The sequence below is a fragment of the Lactuca saligna genome, chromosome 9 (genome assembly GCF_052625555.1).
Source record: "Lactuca saligna cultivar CGN05327 chromosome 9, ASM5262555v1, whole genome shotgun sequence".
NCBI lineage: Eukaryota > Viridiplantae > Streptophyta > Magnoliopsida > Asterales > Asteraceae > Lactuca > Lactuca saligna.
In genome coordinates, this window is record NC_136425.1 from 196,061,282 (window position 1) to 196,085,629 (window position 24,348).

Below are 24,348 nucleotides of genomic sequence, written 5' to 3' on the forward strand. Positions count from 1 at the left end.
TTATGATAAGTCTTAATGATTAAGAACCATATCTCAATTGATCCTCTAAGTGAGTCTTGGTACAATTGTCCAAGAAGAGGAATCAAAGATTGATGAAATGGTCAAATCAAGAAGACAATCATACTTCGTTCCAATAACAAGTCTTAAAGTTAAGATTGTGACAATGAGTGAAAAGTATTAAAGGTTTATAACATTCATCAAATGTGGAAAGTTGTGATGTCTTGGATAAGACAAAGACCAACTATGACCAATTTATGAAGTGTTTTGATACAAGCTACACTAACTCTTGAAAATTTGTTTGTCATGAAATGATTATTGACAAAAGAATCTTATATGTCAAGGAGTCAGTGGGAGTCTTAATGGTCTCGAAAGGTTTCAAGAACAAATCAAATAAACCTTATCGATCATCACTAGCACACGAGTTGAGGTTTACAACCTATCGTGAAGACATTATTTTTGTTTCTGTGCCAATCCAATCGAGTTAATTATGCATGTGAGTCCTATGAGTTCTCATTTGAATGCGTAAAAGGCAAGGACCTTGATCAATGAAAGGTGCATTGATAGGAAAAAGGTAAGATGCTTAACTACTTGAAAGACGTGGTGGGCAGCTGTGCTACCATAAGGCAAGAAATCAAGATTAAAGGAAGTTCGATCCATATGAGTTTGAATTTGTCGTAAACTTTGGTTTTAACAAATTCACATGGATAGGAACACATACACCATTTAAATCTAAGTGTCATAATATTTCCTCCTTCATGAAAATGATTGTGAGAAAATGCTTTCACTAAGAAAGATTTTAAAAGATAGTGATTGTAAAATTGCATTCTCGAATTCGATCATGGTTACGGCATCCCTTTCCATAATTTGAATTGTGAGGTTTGGCAAAAGTGTATAAGTTCAAGAAGTCTTGATAAAAGATTATCAAAGCACTAAGTATTAGAAACATGAACTTAAGAAATTCAATAAGTATTGTTTTTCTGAAAGTTAAGATGTTTATGAATACATGTCGAAGCTAGTGGGAGCATAAGTGTTATGTTTTATAATAATCATCATGATAGTGGGAGCATAAATGTTATGATTGTATGATTATTAAGGCACGTATTGCATAGTTGGCAATATTAATTATAGAAAACAAGAGTCATACTTTGCAAAGTTGTAAGAGTTGAAAGGTTGTTTTGCTATAATTAAGGGAGAGAATATTATGCTTCATTTCAAATCTAAAGGATTAGGTTGTGGAATGTTAATAAATTTAGTCAAAGGTACATAGTGTGTACTTAAAATTTCAATTATGATTACGGCATTCCTCTTCACAATTCGAATTTTGAGAACATAGAAAATAAAACATTGTGCGTCGTGTCCCATACGCTTCGAGTATAGGATCGATTGCAAATGATTTAATGATTGACCATTCTAAAATTTTCCAAATGTCTAGTGCATTTAGAGGGAAAAGGGACTAGAATTGGTTTTGACTTAAAATAATTAAACAACTATCAAAGAACAATCCAAAGTTCGACGAGGATTGGTTGCTTGTAAGTAGTTGGAAGTATAGTATTGGAAATTATGGAAATGTTTCCATATTGGATGGACAATATCGACATAATTACGAATAGATAAGATTCTATTAAGAATGAGTTGTCATATGGAAATTATGGAAGCGTGTCCATATTGGGAAGTAAATATTGAAAATCTATGTCTAGATTAGAAACTTTTATGCAAAAGGATGTTCAAAGGAATGTACTTTGAGTGAGAGACATCGTATCTAAGGAACTGTCTTGTAACAATCTCCGATAGAGGACTTTGTAATATCATTGGCAATAGTCTTTGTAACTTTGGTGCAGTGACATTACGAAAGGATCGTTGCATAAAGTGTTAGAATCTAGCATATTCTATAAGTAGCGAGAATTTGATATTCTTACACTTAAGAAAATGGATTTGGAGTTGTAAAATGAGAATGATTGGAAACGTGTTCAATTTGTCTATTTTACAAAAGTAAGAACCATAGGTAAACATTGTGTGCATGCTAGGAGCATGGGACAAGTGTTGGAATTCAAGTAAAAAGTTGATTACCCGAAACGACAAATAATGAGTAATCGATATGGTGATAAATAAAACGTGTTTTGTTTATACTCAAAGGTTTGAGGCCATATGGGATTAGTATTATTCTTGTGTTTCACCTTGCATGTTTTGACTTCCAGAATAATTGAGTTTATTAAGAATAATCGAATTATTCAAACGGGCCACAGTCGTTCATATGTTGGAAGTAGATATGAATGAAGACTGTCGTGAATTGGTGTGTGGATTGTCTAAAAGAGTATTAGACATAAGCAAATGTTTGCTGCAATGTTCATGAGTACTTATGAATATGATTTGAGCATTGGATTAAACCCACGCTCACTTGGATCACTCCATGAATTGTATTACGAGTGATTAGTGAGACGATAACATCATATATTCTTGAAACCGAGATGTGTGAGTTGTATCTTGCGAATCGGTTGCACATTGATAATATGTAAACGCACTAGTAACTAGGTGTTATAAAACATATTGTTGTGTGTGATTTGGTTAGTGAGTGCAAGCAAGCATTGTATCAAAGTTTATCCGTTCCTTTTATCCAAAGTAGGATAGATGCGATATCTTTGGGCCCCTCGATGGTTTAGTGATGACATACGTAAATGCTCGGCCGGGCTAGGGCTAATTTGATTTGTTCAATTAGTCTGTCGTCATAAATCGGAAATCGAGATATAGTACAAAGAGAATGATTAGAAATCATATCTCAAACGATATCTAGAATGGAGGAATATATGATCCCTTATCTAAGGACACGCGTATCTGATATGATCAGAGTTGACAGCAGCTTTGGAAAGCTACGATTGCAGATCGGGATCTGAAGTCATACGCAGAATAGTTGTTAGACTTATCCAAGTGGGAGACTGTTGGATTAGTGTCTAAGTCCATAACTATTTTGGTATGTACTTGACCCGATGGTGCATGGTCCTTTTGGGTTGCCTTCACCAAAGCAACTTGATAGGATGAATTATGGAGAGTAAGGATTAAATATGATTTATTAATATATTATGGGAATAATATATTAAAGGAGAAATCATATTGTTTAATTAATATTAGTCAATAATTAATTGGTAATTAGTTTTGTGACTAAAAGAGATTAATTAAACTTAAGGGACTGGAATTGTAATTATAAGATAATTATAATTTGGGCCATGGATTGTCTTGTATTAAGGGATGGATGAATTCTAATGGGAAACCCATAAGGAAATCGTCCATGGGCTTGATAAAAGGAGTCTATGGGTTGCTTAGGGCTTAAGCATCCAAATTAGGGTTTCCTTATTAGATAACCCTAATAGCCCAACTATATAAAGACCCCTTAAGGCTCAAAAACGTGGCTAAGGTTCTTGTAAGGGTTTACACACGTTTTTGGCAGCCTCCAACCTCTCTCCTCTTCATCCTCTTGCTTATGGTGTTTGTGAACCATTAGAGGAGTGACACTTGTGACTCTAAGCCTTCCAAAGTCAATACAAGGAGATTTGGGATTGTTATTGCTACATAACAATCAAGGTAACACTATAAACTTATTCTCATGTTAATATGATTATATGTATGCTAGAATTAGGGTTTATAGTCTTGGATTCAAAGCATGTACAATAGAGAAACCTAGATCCAAGCATTAGGGTTTGTATGAGCACATAGGATGTCTTATGACCAAAACTCATCAGGTTTTTCCCTGTTTAACCATTATTATAAAACTCTAAAAGTAATAATATAATAACTTATGTTGTATCCTTTGGTACTAAGATACACACGGCGTGGAAACTCGCCGTAAAAAGATCAACCGTAGACATCCGTAGATGTGCATTTACCTCTGTTGCTAACAGCTGGGTTTAGGAATAGTTAGTCCCTTAAGTAATGATACACACGGCGTGGAAACTCGTCGTAAACAGATCAACCGTAGACATCCGTAGATGTGCATTTACCTCTGTTGCTAACAGCTGGGTTTAGGAATAGTTAGTCCCTTAAGTAATGATACACACGGCATGGAAACTCGCCGTAAACAGATCAACCGTAGACATCCGTAGATCTGCATTTACGACTATATATGTACACATGATATATAACTAATATTTAAACGACCTTCGGAAGAGTACCCGATATCCCACCAGACCACGTCCAAATCGAGGAAAAGGAAACAGGGTGGATAGCCTTCCTAAGTATTTTAAACATTTCTTATATAACTATACATATAGACGCATGCAATTTATAATATAAAAGTATAAAAGAAGTTTTGTAAAACTTTTGAAAAGTTTAATAAATAAGAATTTATGACTTGATGTCAATTTATAAATCGGTTAGAAAGACCGTTTGACAATACAGTTTAAGTGTGAGAAAACCTTTGTTTGAAGCACAAATATAACAGACTCAAAAAGGAAACCTACAATTTGTAAGACAGTTTCTAAAAGTGTTTCAACATGTAAAAACGTTTGTGAAAACTATTTGTAGTATCTATGAAAATGTTCGTTTGTTCTTGTATATGAATGTATCTCCTTGCAATAGTATTTCTAGTATATAAAAGTTCGTGATATTCTCATAAAACTATACCTATTATAGTTTTCTAAAAGTGTGTCTCGTTTGTATAGTAATCCCTAGTGAAATTCCCACTTGTTATGAAAGATATAATTTTTGTAGTGTCTAAGATGGACACATATACATACAGTATAAGCAGTGTGTTTGATTTATACAATAATAACAACACTTTTCATTTCAAAAGATATGATCTTATCGTGATACATTTTGCATATGAAAGTTTCCTTATAATAGTTATAAATCACATGTAATTTCGTTGATAAAAAGTGTATAATGAAACTTTATATAACATACGATAATTATCGTGTGTTTTACTTGTATTCCCCCCTTAAAAGCATATAAAAACATTTATAAAACATTTAAAAGTGTGGATTATAGGGGTATGAACTCACTTGATTGATTGAAGAAAGCGAGACGAAAACCGAGCAGAACTTCTACTCGAGAAAGCGGATCTCTCGAGATTCTCGGGAATCTCGGGAATCTCGGGGGCGTAAAACTTCATTCCATACTTGGATATGAAAACCGAGACTTTGGGATGGCTCCGAGGGTTGAAACGCAGAGCTTCGGCGTGAGAAAGGAAGGAAATGAGCAAAATTGGCCGGCACCCTCGCATCCCTTTTATAGGGTCTGGAAACCTCGTGTACGCTGGGCGTACGAGGGTACGTGGGGTGTACGAGACATCATGGATGACCGCATCCTCGGTCGAAGCATCGGAGCGACGTGGACGAACCAAAGCCTAGCATCCGAGTACGCTGGGCGTACGAGGGTACGCTGGGCGTAACCTGGATTGGTCCGATGACTCCTTCTTCGGATAATACCGGATTTTAATTAAATTTATATTTTAATTATTTAGTAAACTTCAAAAATTCATATCTTCCTCATACAAACTCCGTTTTTGACGTTCTTTATTTCCACGTGTAGGGTAGACTACGATCTACAACTTTCGTTTAGACTCCGTCGGCAAATCTTGACTTTATTTTTAATATTATATTATAATAGGTCGGGACAGGAAAAGTCTGTTAAAGTTCCATAACTTCTTCATCCGACGTCCGTTTTCGTCAGACTTTTTACCGTTGCTCTAGTATTGTTGAGTCCTTTGATTCTCATTTAGATCGTGTCGGATAAAAGTCTCTCGATCTCTATTTCGAGTTTTTAGCTGTCTATTGTTATATCTATAACTTAGAATAATCACAACTTCCTCATACGAAGTCAGATTTGGATGTTCTTTTTATGCACGTTTACGATTTAATGATATTTAAAACTTTTATTTAGATACCTAAGGCTAAAAACTATTGTATTGAAACTTCGCATTTTACGTCTATCAGTATTGCCGGTTTTGCCGAGAATCTTCGGTTGGTCATAACTTCTTCGTTATAACTTGGATTTTAGGGTTCTTTATATGTATGAAAACCTTGATACGATTTCTACAACTTTATTTAACCCAAATAAGATTTTAGAAAAGTTAAATTTTGACCTAAATTTGACTTGCGTTCTATCATATTGCCTCGAAATATCGGGTTGTCACATTTTCTTTGTGAGGTATCTTATTTAGAAGATAGTTAGCCGACAAAATAGCTTCCCCCGACATTGATTGGTTTACACCTAAACTAATTATCATGGCGTTAACCATTTCTATCAAGGTACGGTTCTTTCTTTCAGCAATTCCACTGGATTGAGGTGAGTAGGGTGATGTGAACTCATGATGAATTCCATTTTTTGCACAAAATTCTGCATAGGGAGAAACATATTCTCCACCCCTATCACTTCTAACCACTTTAATTCTCTTGTTGAGTTCATTCTCAACTTCATTTTTGTACAAGACAAAATTTTCTATTGCTTCATCTTTACTCTTAAGTAAATATATGTAACAATATTTCGTGTTATCATCGATGAATGTAATGAAGTATTCGTTCCCGCCTTGAGTAGCAATTGACTTTAAATCACACATTAATGTGAATTAAATGAAGAGGTTTGGTATTTCTTTTGATTGTTTGGAAAGATAATCTAGATTGTTTGGCTTCAACACATGTGGGACATTTGTGATTTTAGTCAATATTAAGTTTTGGTATGTAGTCTAGTTTAATTAATCGCTTAATAGAGTTGTAATTTACATGTCCTAAGCGAACATGCCAAACATTTGAACACTCAAGCAAATAAGCAGAACTAGAACTTTCATTATTCATTTTGTTTGTGACCATTACATTCAATTTGAATATGTCATTCAAAGCATATCCTTTTCCCAAAAACATACCATTTTTTGGACAAAACAAACTTGTCCGTCTCAAACACTAGCTTAAAACCAAATTGGTTCAAAAAACCACCCGACACTAGATTCTTACGAAATTTAGGAACATAAAAAACATCCCTAAGATTCACTTCTTTCACCGAAGTCATTTTTAAAATGACATCAGCAACACCTTTTATATCCGTGGTAGCTGCATTTCCCATGTAGTGCTTTTCACTATCTTCAACTTCCTTGTAGGTGTTAAAAACATTCTTATCATGACTCACATGACAAGTAGCACCCATGTCAATCCACCACTCCTTTGAATTTGTATTCATGAGATTCACTTCAGAAACCATAGCCGTGAGATCAGTTATAGGCCACCAAATCCATTTTAACATTATCCATGCTTGCTTGACAGTTTTCCCGCTTAGGTTGCGAGCACTCTGAAGCCGTGTGACTTGGTTGACCACAGTTGTAGCACTTGAACTTCTTCTTGAAAGTTCCTGCCTTGTGTCCTAGGTTTTTGCCCTTTTCTTTCCCTTTGTGAGGTCCCTTGCTTTTTCTCTTGGAATTTTAACCAGCTTCTACCATATGAACCTTAGATGATTCAACTTCACTGCCTTTCTTCAAGGCCATTCGATTGTCTTCTTCAATGCGAAGATGCACCACCAGTTCCTCCACATACATCTCCTTTTGCTTATGCTTAAGGTAGTTTTTGAAGTCTATCCAACCGGTAGGAAGCTTTTCAACCATTGATGCAACTTGGAATAACTCATTAAGATCCATCCCTTCTTCATTGTTATCATGTATTGTAACGCCCGTAGATTTGGGCTAGTCAATTTAGAGATAATAGAGGTCGAAAATGACTTTTCGACAAAAGATTATTTAGACTAAATAATCTTAACCAAGTTGTATAATACATCTCAAAGGTTCCGTACATATAAAGAACGCCGAAATCCGAGTTATAACGAAGAAGTTATGGCCCGTCGAAGTTTTACGGCAAAACCGGCACGGCACCGGGAAGCGTTAATAGTGAATTTATGATAGAAGACTTTTTAGCCTTAGTTTTCTAAACCAAAGTCATATAGTATGTTAAAACGAGAAAATCCATAAAAAGAACGCCCAAATCTGACTTCGTATGAGAAAGTTAAGATTTTTCAAAGTTTCGGCTTAATAGTGTACAACCCGAAACTCGAATTTTAGTTCGAGCAGTTTTTGGCTTACGAGACCTAAATGAGAGTTAAATATATCATTAATAGGAACTCAAAGGTAAAAAGATGGATGAAAACGGAGTTTGTATGAAGGAGTTACAAATTCTTCGCGCTCATTTAACAGTCTAAACGTCTCCTACTGTTAAATTTATGATCGGACGAGAATTAGCCGACAGAGTCAACATGAAAATTGTAGATATTATTTTTACCTACGCATGGATAAAAAGAACGTCGGAAACGGAGATAGTATGAGATAGATATGGACGAAGCTTAGTCTCTACTCTTCGAGCGTGATAAATTCGATACAGTTTTATAAATCCGAGATAGAATGAGAATTAGCCAACGGGGTCTAAATGAAAGTTGTAGTACTCGTAAATACCAACACGTGGATATAAATAAAGTCGTAAACGGAGCTCGTATGCGAAAGATATGGATGAAGCTTAGTCGCTACTCTTCGAACGCGATAAATACGATACAGTTTTTGTAAATAAGAGATAAAAGAAGAATTAGCCGAAAAGGTGTAAATGAAAGTTGTAGTCCTCGTAAATACCAACGCATGGATATAAATAACTTAGAAAACGGAGCTCGTACGCGGAAGATACGGACGAAGCTTAGAGGCTACTTTATTATAAAATTCCTATAAATAAGAGATGAACTCTTCATAATTTCTTCACACCATAAGCCTTTCTTTCTCTCTCTAACTTCTCTCTAACCTCTCTAAACCCATCCCAAGTCTAGGGAACCTCCCTAGCACGAGAAGAAAGCCACGGAGCGCCCGACGACTCCGAGAAGAAAAGCTTCTGGCTCGGAAACGCTGCTCCAGGGAAGCCCGGTTTTTTTAATAAAAAAAACAGTTGTAAGTGAGCTACGCCTATACTATATTTAATATAACTTTTATTTAATTATAGTAACATTATTAGGACCTTAAAATAATTATTTGGGCTATTATTATGAGTTATATTGAGTGTTATTTAACGTTTATATAATAGTAATAATAGTTAGACTATTAATCAGTCGCGGTTAACGTTAAAAACTAATCCCTAGTGGTATTGATACTAGGTTTTGTCGAGGAAAATTGTTTTGAGATAAAGAAGCACTGTCTGAGTTCGAAATCACCACCTAATCAAGTGAGTGAATGGTCCCCTTCAACTTACACATAGATATGAAGTATTTACTACGTGCTATGTGTGCATATTGTCTGTTTACTTGCTGGTTATGCTGGGTGAGAGATTTTTATACATGTTTTAAATGTTTTAAACTGTATATGTATTTTTATATCTACAAAATATGTTGGGTAAAACATGGGTAGATGACTGATGAGGGATGAAAGCTGAAATAGAGGCATATTAGTGGTATGGACCTAGTGCCCTGTAGGTAAACATTGGTAGTAATGGACCTAGTACCCTATAGATGAGCACTGGCATTTGCGCCATAACCTGTAGATGTTGTTGAACTACGATAAACATCCTAGCACCTGCGCTCTAAGGATAGTATCGGCAGCTGCTCCTAATAGAGAACATTATAACCATGATAGTAGCGCCTAAAGGACTATACCGGCAGATGCGCCTCGTAGAGAATGTCACAATTTTGGCAGTTGCACCTAAGTGACATAACTAGCAGCTGTGCTTGACAGATGTGTCATTGACAACGATGGAATTCGTACCTATTTCTTAGAATAATCCTTAGGAATGAATGAATGAGAAATAGCTGATTCTTAGGGTAGATCCTAAAGAATAAAGAAGATAATGGGGATGGGTAATGGGGTTTAATTTTTTGATTGTTTAAACATAATAATTATATTATTATGGGTTGAAAACCCTATGTACTCACCAGGTTTCCCAACCTGACCCACTCCAGTTTATTTATATCTCAGGTGTTGATATGAAGTCACATTACGCTGAGAGATTAAAAAAATGTAGATCACTAGTGTAAATAAATGTAAGTTCTGTTTATGCTTCTGTTTCTGTATTGATAATGACATCCCAAACGTTTTAAAATGAATAAAATACGTTTCTTCGAAAATGTTTTGATAATGTATTTGTCGTGTTTTTCTATGAACAAATTCCGCAACATTTTTATGAAAAGAAGTACTCTGATTTTTACAAAGCATAAACAAAATCGGTCTTTTCTGGCCGTGAAAAATTGGGATGTCACAGTTGGTATTAGAACATTAGTTTAAGCGAACTAGGAATATGGATTTATTTCTAGACTTAAACTTAGAATGCTAAGCGATGATTGTGAGGTGTGAGTACTAGATTATTTTAGGAATTATGCCTAAAATGATTTTATGTGCTAAATGTTTTGTGCCTTATATGCTATTAGTTATTTGGATCTATGGTCTGTCGCCGACCGGATCTGGAAATTTTATGTGTTCAGATTTCTAAACGTTTAATTACGATATTAGAACTGGCATATAATTTTTCGAGGTAATAAAGAGGAATACGCGTCTAAATCTTCATTTATCTTTATTCTCGTCTTGATACACCAAACGACTGCTTTGGTGTGCAGAACATCATGGTGAAGACTGGTAGTGAATTGAGTAAATGAGGAAATGAGAAAGCTTATGATAGTGAATGATACCTATCGGAAGATATCGTAAGAGTGATATATTGCCTTTAGAATGCGTCTAATAAATAAAACGTCTAGTACGGGAGAAGTACATGTTTGATTAGTAGAAATAAAAGATTTTTGGTATAATCCATGAAGTTATCCCATCGTCTGACATTTCCATCACCAACCGAGTTGAAGCAGAATTGATGATTGAAGATACACATGGAAGAATTCCTAGTAGAGTCTAAGGAAAATTATATGATTGTTTGGACACATTTGTGTTAAAATTGTTTTTGTGATAATAACTTAGAGAACTGTGAGACAATACTTGAGACGAGTATGAGTAGGTGTGAATGGTAGTAGAGGCCTATACTACTGGAAGTACAGGACACATGCTTGGATCAGGAAAAGTCACAAGGTTACCAAGAAGCTAGTAATTGATACCGTTTTATTCGAATATGTCGTTACCATCGTTTCGGTAATGACTAAGAGGATGATTGTTATTCCGACCCTAGTGGTCATAACGTATCGAGTCCGACTACGATGAGTATGTTATGTGGTTCAGAGAACCAAGTTTGATGTAGCATCTGACTTAAGCCGGAAGATTGAAATAAAAGATAATCAAAGCGATTGGTAGAGGTATCGCGATAGTTGCTTGTAACTAGAAATGCTACCTTTTAAGATGTAATTAGAACATGAAGAAATGTATAGTCTGTTCTAGAAGACTCTAAGAGACCTGAGTCTACACGTGGGAACATACGATGATAAGTCATTAGAATATGACACATCGGTCCATTTTAGTAATAAAATAACTTACTGTAAGTTTGTTAAGAAAAAGAAGCAGTCTCCAGTAAGGATCAAAATTGTGACTTGAAGGTCATAATTTGGAGTCTAGCGTGAGATAGGGAGCAAGTGCAAGATCGAGCACCGCCTGCAATCAGGAAGTCTTAAAGTTAGATATTCATTCGAAGAAACATCGAAGTTACAGTTATTACTTAGGATGAAGAGATAACGTATGGAGTCATCATGTAAGCCCTGTTTCGTTGATGATTCAGGGATGTCATCATCCTAAGGGGGAAATAATTGTAACGCCCGTAGATCTGTGCTAGTCAATTTAGAGATAATAGGGGTCGAAAACGACTTTTTGACAAAAGATTATTTAGACTAAATAATCTTAACCAAGTTGTAGAATACATCTCAAGGGTTCTATACATATAAAGAACGCCGAAATCCGAGTTATAACGAAGAAGTTATGGTCCGTCGAAGTTTTACGGCAAAATCGGCACGGCACCAGGAAGCGTAAAAAGTGAATTTACGATAAAAGACTTTTAGCCTTAGTTGTCTAAACCAAAGTAGTAGAGTATGTTAAAATGAGAAAATCCATAAAAAGAACGCCCAAATCTGACTTCCTATGAGGAAGTTATGATTTTTCAAAGTTTCGGCTTAGCAGTGTACAGCTCGAAACTCGAATTTTAGTTCGAGCGGTTTTGGCTTACGCGACCTAAATGAGAGTTCAAGATCTTATTAATAGGAACTCAAAGGTAAAAAGATAGACGAAAACGGAGTTCGTATGAAGGAGTTACGAATTCTTCGCGGTTATTTAACAGTCTAAACGCCTCCTACTGTTAAATTTATGATCGGTCGAGAATTAGCTGACAGAGTCAAAATGAAAGTTGTAAATATTATTTTTACCTATGTATGGATAAAAATAACATCAAAAACGGAGATAGTATCAGATAGATATGAACGAAGCTTAGTCTCTACTCTTCGAGCGCGATAAATTCGATATAGTGTTATAAATCCGAGATAGAATGAGAATTAGCCAACGGGGTCTAAATGAAAGTTGTAGTACTCGTAAATACCAACATGTGGATATAAATAAATTCGGAAACGGAGCTCGTATGCGAAAGATATGGACGAAGCTTAGTCGCTACTCTTCGAACGCGATAAATACGATACCGTTTTTGTAAATAAGAGATAAAAGAAGAATTAGCCGACAAGGTGTAAATGAAAGTTGTAGTCCTCGTAAATACCAACGCATGGATATAAATAACTTAGAAAACGGAGCTCGTACGCGGAAGATACGGACGAAGCTTAGAGGCTACTTTATTATAAAATTCCTATAAATAAGAGATGAACTCTTCATAATTTCTTCACACCATAAGCCTTTCTTTCTCTCTCTAACTTCTCTTTAACCTCTCTAAACCCATCCCATGTCTAGGGAACCTCCCTAGCACGAGAAGAAAGCCACGGAGCGCCCGACGACTCCGAGAAGAAAAGCTTCTGGCTCGGAAACGCTGCTCCAGGGAAGCCCGGTTTTTTTAATAAAAAACCCGTTGTAAGTGAGCTACGCCTATACTATATTTAATATAACTTTTATTTAATTATAGTAACATTATTAGGACCTTAAAATAATTATTTGGTCTATTATTATGAGTTATATTGAGTGTTATTTAACGCTTATATAATAGTAATAATAGTTAGACTATTAATTAGTCGCGGTTAACGTTAAAAACTAATCCCTAGTGGTATTGATACTAGGTTTTATCGAGAAAAATTGTTTTGAGATAAAGAAGCACTGTCTGAGTTCGAAATCACCACCTAATCAAGTGAGTGAATGGTCCCCTTCAACTTACACATAGATATGAAGTATTTACTACGTGCTATGTGTGCATATTGTCTGTTTACTTGCTGTTTATGCTGGGTGAGAGATTTTTATACATGGTTTAAATGTTTTAAACTGTATATGTATTTTTATATCTACAAAATATGTTGGGTAAAACATGGGTAGATGACTGATGAGGGATGAAAGCTGAAATAGAGGAATATTAGTGGTATGGACCTAGTGCCCTGTAGGTGAACATTGGCAGCAATGGACCTAGTACCCTATAGATGAGCACTAACATCTGCGCCATAACCTGTAGATGTTGTTCATCTACGATAAACATCCTAGCAGCTGCGCTCTAAGGATAGTATCGGCAGCTGCTCCTAATAGAGAACATTATAACCATGACAGTAGCGCCTAAAGGACTATACCGGCAGATGTGCCTCGTAGAGAATGTCACAATTTTGGCAGTTGCACCTAAGTGATATAACTAGCAGCTGTGCTTGACAGATGTGTCATTGACAACGATGGAATTCATACCTATTTCTTAGGATAATCCTTAGGAATGAATGAATGAGAAATAGCTGATTCTTAGGGTAGATCCTAAAGAATAAAGAAGATAATGGGGATGGGTAATGGGGTTTAATTTTTTGATTGTTTAAACATAATAATTATATTATTATGGGTTGAAAACCCTATGTACTCACCAGGTTTCCCAACCTGACCCACTCCAGTTTATTTATATCTCAGGTGTTGATATGAAGTCACATTACGCTGAGAGATTAAAAAAATGTAGATCACTAGTGTAAATAAATGTAAGTTCTGTTTATGCTTCTGTTTCTGTATTGATAATGACATCCCAAACGTTTTAAAATGAATAAAATACGTTTCTTCGAAAATGTTTTGATAATGTATTTATCGTGTTTTTCTGTGAACAAATTCCGCAACATTTTTATGAAAAGAAGTACTCTGATTTTTACAAAGCATAAACAAAATCGGTCTTTTCTGGCCGTGAAAAATGGGGATGTCACATGTATGATGACTTGAAGATCTTGGAATTGACTCATAACAGATTTTGAGTCAACCATTTTGTATTCCAAGAGCTTAGCAAGAACATGCTTCTTGGTTCCAGCATCTTCTTGTTGGATTTGGTGTGTAAGCCCATAACAATAATTGGGATGTACTTGACCCGAGTATAGCATGGTCTTTTTCGGTTGCCTTCACCAGTGCAATTTGATAGGATCAACTTTTGAGGATAAGGTTATTTAATGATTTATTAATATATTACAGGTATGATATATTAATATGAAATCATATTATTTAATTAGTATTGATCAAGAATTAATTTGGAATTAATTATATGGTCAAAGAGACTAATTAATTATATAGGGATTGATTATTTAAGTCAATGATTATTATAGTGTGGGCTAATGATCCATGATTATTAAGATGGGCTTAACCAATAAGTTAATCCATGGAAAGTCCATGGAGGTTAAACCCATCGAGCATAAGAATGTAAAAAGTCATGGAGCATTAGGGTCTACAAAGTGTAACTCTAGCATTTTCCACACTATAAATAGAACCCTCATGAGCCAAAATCGGCTACAACATCTTTTGGGATAAGTAACTTATTCTCTAAAAGCCTCATCTTGCATATTGGTGTTTGTGAACAATTAGAGGCATCACACTTGAGGTGCTCAAGCTTTCAATGGTCAAGAACTCTACCCTACTCAAGAGGTAAGCATCCAAACCAATTTTTATATTATACAGCTTCAATTGTATGCTAGCTAGGGTTAATGCTTTGGAAAAACAAAATGCATGTATAATTAGAGAAAACATAGATCCAAAGCATTTAGGGTTGCATGTGCACCATAGGAGTGTTATAGTGCTCAAAACCCAACAATTATGTCTTATACTTCCTTTCCAAAGACTCCTATAGTTCCTTAGCAGTTGCAACATTACAATAGACATTGTAAAGTGCATCAGTAAGGCCATTCAACACATAGTTGCGGCATAGAAATTATGAATGCTTCCATGCATCCACTACATTCACAGATTGAGCATCAGCCTGCCCCTCAACAATTACAGGAGCAGTTTCTGTTAGGAACTGAGCCAGGTTCAAAGTAGTCAAGAAGAATAGCATCTTCTGCTGCCACCTCTTCAAGTTCTAACCAAAAAAAATTTCAGGTCTCTCAGCATGATTAGCCATGACGTTTGGAACACAGCAAGGGTAGCACCAACATCAAGAGTTCCAACAGCTTCCAGTCATTCTGAAAGAGTTGTAACCACAGTTAAATAGATTACAGGAAAAACTTGATACAAAATCGATTTAGAACAAAAGATCAGAAAAACGATAGGTTTAAAACAAAAAATAAATATGTTTAAGACTGTTAGTATAAGGACTTTGTTTTCCTCTTGAAAGTTTCCTATAAAGAAAAGATTAGTAGCAGAACGTGGTGGTTAAGGCTCGAGTTGGACTCGATTCCCTTAAACAGATTCACTGTCTGTTTCCATGGTACAACAACCTTAATAGTGTGTGTACCGTCGGATATTTCACTTGCCTAAAAGAGTCGCTGGAAGTAGGCGTACAGAGAAGGAGGACGATGAAAAGAGTTTTCATTCGTATGTTGAATGAGACAGTAAAGAGTTTTCATTAAGAAACCCGACCCTCGTAATGCAGTGTTTCTTCTCTAGTTATTATTATTATTATTATTATTATTATTATTATTATTATTAGTATTACCATTACTTTACATATATATATATATATATATATATATATATATATATATATATATATATATATATATATATGTGTGTGTGTGTGTGTGTGTGTGTGTGCGTGTGTAATTTAGGAATCGAAATTCTGTTTTTCAAAAAGTAAATTATCATAATTATTTTTCTAAAATAATTAAATTACTTAAATCACAATAATATATTTAAGCATCTAACTAACATTTAAACTAGTATTTATGAAACACAGCGCGGCGGAGAACACATTTGCAATAAATGAAAACAAACACTATATATGAAAATTTATATAAGGAAAACAAAATTTTAATGCATCGGTAACTCCTTGCAATTTATATCTCGAATGTGATTTACAAATATCAATTATTCACATAGAGCTCGGTGACGATTACATCATATTAAGTAACCACTAAAGTATCAAAATCAAGTTTTGATTCAAACAATTTTTTGTGGAGAAGACAGATAAAAATAAGTTTTGAAAGTTTTTTGTATGTAAATTAATAAAAACGAAAATAATAAAAAAAAAGTGATGTAAGATAAAAAAAAAAAAAAAAGTAAATTTAAAACACAATAGAAACTAAAATCATAATTTATAAAATATCAATAATTCAATTTTAAATTTATAGAGTTTGAAAATTTTTAAATCAAACTTTCTTAAAGGAAGAAATGTAAATATGAAAAATTGTTATCACCATTAGTAAAATCATTATTTCCAAAGTGAACCTTATTTTCATTTTGTATTATACGAAAAAAAAATTGTTAAAGAACCAATCTAAAGCAACATAATTTAAAACGACCAACGACAAAACGAAGTGTTGCGGACTTTTACAACAGAGTCACATGCACTAGATTATAACAAAATTCACTTTCTTTTTTTCGTTTACCTTTTTAGACCATGTTTTTTATCGAAAAAAATATATATACCATTGTTCATGATTTTACGTTATCTTTTTATAGATATCTATATTGATATTCAAAAAATGATTTTTTTTTCAAAAAAAAAAAAATACTTCATTTCTTTGTTTTTTGAAAAGTTAAGGTCTATTTTTTATCGAGTAAATTTAATAAATATATCAAAATTTATATTTTTTGGTATTCTTTAAACATAGATTCACATTTATGTAAAAAAAAATGAGTTTTCAGTCTAAATTCACATTGTGAATCTTTTTAGATTCACATTGCGAATCAACTCATATTCATATTTCGAATCTACTTAGATTCACGGTGTGAATAATAGTAAATTATATTCACATTGTAAATTCTGAAAACTAAATTACATACAGTTCAGATTCACAGTGTGAATAAACTCATTTGTTGATTTTGCAAACTAATTTATTAGTAATCAAAATGTTAAAATGTTATAAAATTACATGAAAATGTATTTTAATTCATATGTAAATTTCATTAAATTAACTTGTTAATGATCAAAGAGTTGGAATAGCAAATTAGATTCACATTGTGAATATTATAATTGAAATATTTACAATTCAAATTCACACTGTAAATCTGAATTGATCTAAGTGTTTATATTAATCGATGTTGATGTTAATTAATAGATAACAAAAAGTTGAAATTTTTGGTATAATTAGTTTTTGGATAAAAATAAACTTAAATATTGAATAAAACAACAAAACGAAGCAAAAAAATTTCCAAAAGCCCATGCACAAGTTCAGTGTTTTTGGTCAACGAAATCCAAAATTTGCACTCCCTGCGCGCGAGTAGGAATTGTAGTAAAGCCATAGACAGAAGCTTGTAAGCCTTTTATGCATTCAAGCTTATAAACTTTGTTGAGTTTAGTCTTTCTACCAATGTGAGATTCATTCTCACATCCATCTCTTTTTGCTAAATTTATTCTCAACTCATTCATATATACTCCATTTTGCACATATATTATATTGTTTTGAAGTCTTCGTGGAGAAGAACACAAACCCACTTAAAGTTAGTTATATATATAATATATGTATATATATTTATATATGTCCAAAATTAGTAAAATATAAATATTTATACTAAATTTCTCAACATTATATATATATATATATATATATATATATATATATATATATATATATATATATATATATATATATATGGTGAAAGGGAAAAAAAATAGGTTGCACATAAATGGTTTTTGTAGGGACCCTTCTCCAATACACACAATCTATCTTTTTATAAACTAGTAATCATAATAAAATAAATAAACATAAAAGAAATAATAATGCAGTTCCACTAACTAAAGTAGGGTGACTTTAAATTTAGGAATAAAATCTTAAACTACAAATCATCATGACATTTTTTTAACTCATATTGATTGATTTATCTCTATTTCTTTTGTTTATTATTAGTTAATATTAAATAAGGTGTATTATGTAAACAACCATAATATATATATATATATATATATATATATATATATATATATATATATATAAAATATGAAATATACATTACACTCTCACCTAAGTTTAGGTACTAAACCTTTTGAAAATATATTGTTTTACTCTATAAAGATTACAGTTAATGGATTTATGATTAATACTTCAAGATGTAAATTAAAGATCAACATAATAGGGTTTAGGGTTTAGGGTTTACGGTTTAAGTTTAGGGTTTAGTAATGTTCAGTTATGTGAAGTAATAAACGATAATGGATGAAAGAAAACAGAGATGATAAAACGATAATGAAAGAAAGAAATGTTATGGATGATGATATATTTACTAAGTGAAACCAAACCGGGTATATTTAGCAAGTTAAAATGACATATTTTAGAGGTTTAGTACCTAAGCTTAGGTGGAGCTGTAATATGTATTCTCTATCCCCATATAAATATATATATATATATATATATATATATATACACACACACACACACACACACACATATATATATATATATATATATATATATATATATATATATATATATATATATATAATTCGGGAATCAGAATTTAGTTTTTTTAAAAATAAATTATCATAGTTAATTTTATAAAATAATTAAATTGCTTAATATCACAATAATATATTTAAGCATCTAACTAACATTTAAACTAGTATTTATGAGACACCGCGCTTCGCGGCGGAGAACACATTTGCAATATATGAAGACAAACACTATATATGAAAAGTTATGTAAGGAAAACAAAATTTTAATGCACGGGTAACTCCTTGTAATTTATATATCAAATGTGATTTACAAATATCAATTATTCACATAGAGCTCGATGACAATTACATCATATTAAGTAACCACTAAAGTATCAAAATCAAGCTTTGATTCAAACAACTTATTTGTGGAGAAGACAGATAAAAATAAGTTTGGAGAGTTTTTGGTATGTAAATTAATAAAAACAAAATAATAGAAAAGTGATGTAAGATAAATAAAAACGTAAACTTAAAACACAATAGAAACTAAAATCATAATTTATAAAATATCAATAATTCTATTTTAAATTTATAGAGGTTGAAAATTTTTAAATCAAAATTTCTTTAAAGGAAGAAATGTAAATATGAAAATTTTTTGTCACCATAAGTAAAATCATTATTTCCAAAGTGAACCTTATTTTCATTTTGTATTATACGATAAAAAAATTGTTAAAGAACCAATCTAAAGCATCATAATTTAAAATGACCAACGACAAAAGCAAGTGTTACATACTTTTACAATAGAGACATATGCATAAGATTATAACAAAACTCACTTTCTATTTTCGTTTATTTTTTTAGGCCATGTTTTTTATCGAAAAAAAAAGTATACTATTGTTCATGATTTTCCGTCATCTTTTCATAGATATCTATATTGATATACAAAAAATGATTTGTTTTTCAAAAAAAACATACTTCATTTTGTTGTTTTTTTTAAAGTTAAGGTCTATTTTTTATCGAGTGAGTTTAATATATATATATATATATATATATATATATATATATATATATATATATATATATATATATATCGAAATTCATATTTTATGGTATTATTTAAACATAGATTCATATTTATGTAATAAAAAAAATGAGTTTTCAATCTAAATTCACATTGTGAATCTGTTTAGATTCACATTGCGAATCAACTCATATTCATATTTCGAATCTACTCAGATTCACAGTGTGAATAGTAGTAAATTATATTAATATTGTGAATTCTGAAAAATAAATTACATATAGTTCAAATTCACAATGTGAATAAACCCATTTGTTGATTTTACAAACTAATTTATTAGTAATCAAAACGTTAAAATGTTATAAAATTACATGAAAATATATTTTAATTCATATGTAAATTTCATTAAATTAACTTGTTACTGATCAAAGAGTTGGAATAGAAAGTTAGATTCACATGGTGAATATTATAATTGAAATATTTACAATTCTGATTCATATTGTAAATATGAACTGATCGAAGTTTTTTTTTTAATCGATGTTGATGTTAATTGATAGATGACAAAAATGTGCAATTTTTGGTATAATTAGTTTTTGGATAAAAATAAACTTAAATATTGAACAAAACAACAAAACGAAGCAAAAAAAAAAAAATTCCAAAAGCCCATGCACAAGTTCGGTGTTTTTGGTCAACGAAATCCAAGATTTGCACGCGATGGTAGGAGTTGTAGTAAAATCATAGACACAAACTTGCAAAGCCTTTCATGCATTCAAATTTATAAACCTTGTTGGGTTTGGTATTTCTACCAATGTGAGACTCATTCCCACATACATCTCTTTTTGCTAAATTTATTCTCAAATACCCTTCTTTGAGTATTGATATCTCATTCACATATACTCCATTTTGGACATATAATATATCGTTTCGAAATCCTCATGGAGGAGAGCACAAACCCACTTAAAGTTAGTCATATATAGAACATATATATATATATATATATATATATATATATATATATATATATATATATATATATATTTATATATATCCAAAGTTAGTAAAATATAAATATTTATACTAAATTTCCCAACAAAATATATATATATATATATATATATATATATATATATATATATATATATATATATATATATATATATATATATATATATATATATATATATATATATATATATATATATATACACGTTAAAAGTAACAAAAAAAAACAGGTTGGATATAAAAGCTTTTTGTAGGGACTCTTCTCCAATACACACAATCTATCTTTTTATGAACTAGTAACGAGAATAAAATAAATAAACATAAAATACATGTAGGAATAAAATCTTTAACTACAAATCATCATGACATTTTTTTAACTCATACTCCTTGATTGATCTCTTTTTCTTTTGTTTATTGTTAGTTAATATTGAATAAGGTCTATTCGCTAAATAACTATATATATATATATATATATATATATATATATATATATATATATATATATATATATATATATATATATATATATATATAAAAGCTTAAGGAATATATGGTTGTTATGTATATAATATTAGGTATAAAACCATAAAAAAAAAACCACATGGTTTTAACTAAATGCAGTTAAATATCTCTACCATTTTTCTTTTATATTATATTAGACGTTATGCTACTCTATGTTTATATTTTTTTATGGAGTTTTATAAGTTTAATTTTGTACCACAAAATCGTGTAAAAGAATATTTTACCAACTACCTATAGGTATTGGCATTTAAATTTAATTCATAAAACTCTAGTGAAATATTGAAAGTGCTGATTAAAAAACCTAATAAACCTAATTTCGTAACCCTTGAAAAAAAAAACTATACAAGGCACATAAGGTAGGTGTCGAAGAAAGTTATAAAATTTACTGGAGGTCTAATACAAAAACACATTCTAAATACATAGATGTTGGTGATGAATCACGAAATCTATATATATATATATATATATATATATATATATATATATATATATATATATATATATATATATATATATATATATATATATATATATACTAGTCGGTACCCGCGCACAGCGGCGGGGACAAATAGCTTCTTTCAACGATATTTTTTTTAAAGAAAAATCTTATGTTCAAAAAGAAAGTTCATGTCGTGGGTGAGAGGAAGAGCGGTAGTCGTGATAGTGGTTGGTTGAAGGCGAAAGGAGGCAGAGAGGCTGTGGTGGTGGTGGTTATATACTGTCTTGGTTACTGGTTAGGGTTCTTCGAGAGAGTGTGCTTATATTTCTTACTTTGAAGGAATTGCGAAGATAGATATTATGAGATGGCTTGTTACCAATGTGAGACAAGATATTCTCTATAAATTATTGACATTGACCACTTCAAATGGCTGAAGTGTTGAGATTGACAGGTTCAATTGCAAATGAATTCTTCTATTAATTTGATACGAGATTTTTAGGGGATAAAGGATAGGGGTAAAGTTTTAATATTATTATATTATAAATGAGTTTGTACTTCAAGCTTAATAGTTTGGACGTCTTAAAAAAATAATATTATTATATTCAATTTATTTATAAAAATAGTTAGATTTCTTTTATAAGTAGTAAATATATATATATATATATATATATATACATATATATATATATATATATATATATACTGCCATCTTATGTGCGTTATCAATCCATCAGACTGACCAATAAGACATCAATATGGAAAACGAAGAGGAATCATAAAATGGTATCAACAACCACAGTGTTATCATTGTTCACATTCTCAAGTAAGTGTTAGTTATTTGTTTTAAGATTCATGAAGTTTATATATGTTTAATTGATCTTGTCATTATCTCTGTTAATCTAACATTTGGCATTAGAGCATGATCTAATATGATCTAATAAAACATAATCAAGAAATGATAACATCGAATAAACAAGAAAGTGAACGGAAAAGTACAACTACAAAGAAAAAGTGTTTAACGTAATTCGGTCAATGTGACCTATGTCCAAAGATGAGATGACCCCTTTAGACCTAAACAGCATTTTTATAGATTCCAACCATTTTAGTAAGGGAAAATGACTTGTAAGGGTAATGATGTTTTACCCGTGTTCACATTATACCATTAACGTTTTTTTTTAACACAAAATACCATTAAAATGTTTTTGCTGTACATACTTTACCATTGTTAACCGGATACAATAGGTATCCCGGTAATTTATTTATTAAAAAAAAAAACAAATTATGTGGAAAATACGTGGCTCACCCCTCTCCATTAAACACCCTCACCCTCACCCTCACCCTCAACACCCCGTTGTGTAATTTTCTCAGTCGAAGTTGAGATCGATCATGGCTGGTCCATCTAATGCTTCCTCCTCCTCTACGTACACCTCCAACACCAGATCGAAGAAAATCAAGTCAAAATCGAAACTTGATTTTGCAAATCCCTGTGATTGTGGCTACCCTTCTCGTATCTGGACTTCAACGACCAAAGATAATCCTGGAAAAGAGTTTAGGGTTTGCCCTAATTCAACGGTATGTCGGGTTTATTCTATATGTAGTAAGGTCTTTCAATAATTTTCGTATATTTGTTTTAGGATAACCCAGAAATTAAATGCAAATTCTGGGAATGGGTTAATGAAGAAGATACAGTCAACAAGAAGAAAAGAGATGAAGTGAGAGCACAATCCTGTGAAGTAAGGGCACAATCTTGTGAAGTGAGGATTGCAATTATGGACCATGATTTCAATATTTACAAAAAGAAGACAGATGAAGAATTTGATAAGATAATTAGAAAAATTAGCAGTCTCAAAACATATGTAATTGTGTTGTTTATGTTGTTTGTAGTATCACTTTTAAGGGCATAAATGTCAAATTGTAATCGGATATTATGGTTGTTTTGCTGAATATGATTGAATGAACATGTTTTGCTGAATACGATTGAATGGACATGTTTAGCTTAAGTTTGAATATGATTTAATCTTAAGTACAAACAACATTGAATGAGCATTCATGCATTGTCTTATTAGGGTAATAATGTGCAAAATGTTACCCCTGTACAAACAACTTTGCAGAATTTTACCTCTTAATGTGCAGAAGGGCATAATGGTCAAAATGAAGGGCATAATGGTAAAAATATGATTTAATGTGAGTAATGGTAAAATAACTTTGCAAACAACTTTGCAGAATCTTTTGTTTGAATATGATTTAATGTGAGTAATGGTAAAAATAATGGGCAGAATGTTACCCTTGTACAAACAACTCTTGTACAAACAACTATGCAGAATCTTGTGTTTGAATAATGGTCAAAATGCAGAATCTTGCAGAATTTTACCTCTTAATGTGCAGAAGGGCATAATGGTCAAAATGAAGGGCATAATGTGCAGAATCTTGTGTTTGAATATGATCTAATGTGAATAATGGTAAAAAATAATATGAAGGGCATAATGGTCAAAAACAAGGAATCATATGTAAAAGCAACATTGAACGATGTAGATTATATTTAAAGGGTAATAACAAACAAAAGC